The sequence below is a fragment of the Oryzias melastigma genome, linkage group LG20 (genome assembly GCF_002922805.2).
Source record: "Oryzias melastigma strain HK-1 linkage group LG20, ASM292280v2, whole genome shotgun sequence".
Classification (NCBI taxonomy): Eukaryota; Metazoa; Chordata; class Actinopteri; order Beloniformes; family Adrianichthyidae; genus Oryzias; species Oryzias melastigma.
The window spans coordinates 7,703,056-7,706,666 of NC_050531.1; positions in this window are offsets into that span (position 1 = coordinate 7,703,056).

Sequence of the window (3,611 nt, forward strand, 5' to 3'; positions counted from 1 at the left end):
CTTGCTCCAGGATTTTTCTTCCAAAATGAAAGACTAATTCAGGCTGGACATAAACCACGACTATTATTTCTCCGTCATGATCAGTCTTTAACTGGTTGGCACTTCTGTAAATTTAAAAGGGACACCATCCATAGCAAATCCAAGTTCCTGATTGGTTAAAGTTAAACTTTTTTAACCTTCAATGCAGATCCAATAAAAATCGTGTTTTTGATATGTCCTTGTAGCATTTTTCTCATGACGGATGACATTTAAAATGTAATATTAAAACTGCGTTTTTTAAGTATTTCTTTCTTCAAATTGTTGTGGATCAGGAGCAGATAAAAACCAGCGGTTTGAAAAAGCTCAGGTTTGTGACGCAGTAAGTCCCATGGGTGAGCCACAAGCCCGATCCGAATTCTCCCCTTCTCCCTACCCCTACATTTAGCCCTCCAAACGGAGAGTTATGGAAAAATAGTGTCTCCGAATTTGGACTTCACTTCCATTTGATGACATCATCAGTCGTCGCCGGTCAGCTACGTTACCACGGAGCTTCCAGTGCTCAAATATACACAACAACAGCGGTTTTATAACTTTTAAAAGGTCATACTCCAACAAAAAGTCATTACCTACCTTTAAATGTAAACTTCTGTGCTTCAGAGTGGACCCACGTGAAGAAAAGCGCTTCTACTCCGCTTCACACCGCGGCGCGGAACTACAAGGGCTAATCCTCCAAGCGAAGGGCTTTGTATCCCTTTGCTTGGAGGGATGGCCCTTAAAAAAACTATTTCGGACAATCCTAGCACCACAAATGCCCCTACAAAAGGAGGGGTAGGGAGAAGGGAAGAATTCGGATAGGGCCAGAGTCTCCCTGCTCTACTACAATTCTGATGCATCCACTTGGAAACAAATAAAGCTATTAACATCTTCATTTTCCCCTTTCAAGCTACCACCTGACTCAAAGCCCCGCCCTCAACTCAGAGGCGGGACTAAGCTCTGCAGAAATATCTCTTAAAAAACAATACAGGATTTTTTATTTTAATAAAAACTACATGATCATTAAAAAAAACAACTGGAAACAATTTTTAAATATAAAATATATAGTTAAAGTGGGGTTTTAATAACGTTAAAACACGGAAAAGCAAATACATAGACTTTTCAATGGAAGTGGTTGCTGGAACGCACGTTTCCGAGCCCGGTGTGAACGTAGCCTCAAACCTAATCTGCTTCACTAAAGGTGGGCGTGTTGTTTGTGTGTGTCTCGGTCGAGATTTCAAACGTGCTTCCATTTATTCCAGCTCCAGAAGAGGATCTGGTTGTAATTTTTCAACAAAGGTAGCAGATACAACAAACTGTTAACAACCGTCTTGTGTCATCTTAAGCTCAGATCAAATAGGGTTTGTAAAAACGCGTTACAGAGACACGATCGCATGCTGACACCTATTTTTGTCTTTTTTAACACGTTGATTCCTAACATTTTAAGGTCAAACTCCTCTGTGTAATAGACGACGCTCAAATATTTGCTACGATACCAGTAGTTAAACTATATTTTATTATGTTGTTTCTAGCCAAGAGATATTTATTGACAGTATTGAGACTACGGGACCGAAAAGGGACTATTTCTCCTCACTGTGTGTGCACTATCTCTGCCTCCAAATGAAGCAATTCCAGAAGGTCATACCGAAAACTCCTGTTTCTGATCTTTTATATTTGAGTTTATCTTATGAATTAGGGAATCAATGACTGTTTATAGACATTGTGATTATTCTAGATATGATCATGCACTGACAACAAGGCCCTTATACTGTGTCTGTGTTTGATTTCTGGTTCTTTGGCATTTCTGGCACCTTATTTTGTCTTTTCAGTTTCAGTGATCAGCCTTAATTTCTAATAAGATAGTTGAGCACAACAGCAGTCTCAGGGGAAGAAGTGTGTGTGCGTGTGTGTGATGCTTTCATAAATATATATATATAAAACCCTTCCATGAGGAGGGTCCGTGATTCTGAGTTAAGGTCCATCATTCTTTCTTCACACAGTTTTTCTGTTTGCTGCTTGAATGTGGAGACAATCCGAATCTGGTTTCTGCTAATGTTTTTAATCACAGAACAGAAGTATAACGTTTTGTGCCATTCAAGTAAAAACCTGACGTTTTATTAGATGTTTATGTGTTGAGGACTCGATCATCAAAGTACTTTTTTTTTATTTGTATTTCCTTTAGCTGATTGATGAGATTTAAGAAAAAAACGATACATCTAACGAAATACAAATTTTACATTTTAGTATTTTTATGTTGAAGCTTGTATTAACTTATCTGTCAAAGAAATATAGATTCTCTATTTATGTTTATGATATTGACATATCAACACTCCTGATATAGAAGGGAGTTCAACCCAGAATGTTGGATTGTGCGGCAATCCTGCCACTTCTGAAGCTCGTGATTCAAGAGAAATAAAAAGATCAAATTAATATTTGTATATAAATGAATGTTTCCCTATGTATATGTAGACTGAAAACACAATCAAATAACATATTAAGCAGATATACATTTTGTAGTTAATGTTATTACACTGTTGATGTTATGGCACGTGTATGACCTCTTATCAGCATTAAACAAAGTCATTGCCATAATTCTGTCGTGTTTATTTTTTTTCCATGTCCATGTGTGATTTCATTTGGAATATAATTAGAGAGATTACAAGGCCTGCATGGTGTGTTTTTTAGGCGTATCCCCCCCCTAAAGGGGTGGCTCCCCATAATTAGACAGCAGGCATGGCCTGGGCTTAGCCTTGATGTTACAGTACTTGCAGCTTCTGGTGACTTTGGAGGGAAGACACTAAAAGATTGTTAGAAATCATGAAGGTTTTTTCCACCTGACAGTCTATCTTGGCGGGATGCATCGGTTCCTGAAGGTTTCTCTAAACCCTCATCAAAGATAGCATCATTTGGTTACATCACAGAACTTACAGCGCTGTCACTTTTAAAGGTGTGGGATAAAAGGCGGAGCTTTTAAACGGCGTGTAGTTTAAATCGCGGGACTGCAGCCTGAGACTCTGGAGCCATTTGAGGAAAAATGCTAAAAAATTTGAATAAAAAATAAGTTTTTGTCTTTTTTAAATATATTGATTAATTTTTATGCAAAACTAAAACGAACAGAACAAAAGAGCTGTATTAAGTGGGAATAATAACAGGTAAACAAACGAAAAGAAAAAAAATATTTTTTTAAATATTTCTCAATAAGTTCATATATAGGTCATTATCACTTCAAAACTGGTGATTATATTTCATAGAAACCCTATATAAATAACAAACACATCGACGCTTGCATTGTCCAAAAAAAGCTTCCATATTTAAAAAAAAAATGTTATATTACTTAAAGTATAATTGCAACAAAATTGACCGTATCAGGATCTTATTTGCCACAAGAGGTATTTTATTTTGAAAGGATCGTATATGTCCTGGTTTCAAAAGTAATAAAAGAAATCTAACACTGTTATAATTCAATTAAACCATATAAAACATATAAATCATGATTTCTATGGATTCGAGCATTGAGGAAAAACATAGGAATGCAAACATTGAAGATTCTAAAAAAATTCTAATTAAAAGTACAAGAAAATATATGGAGATATATCTAA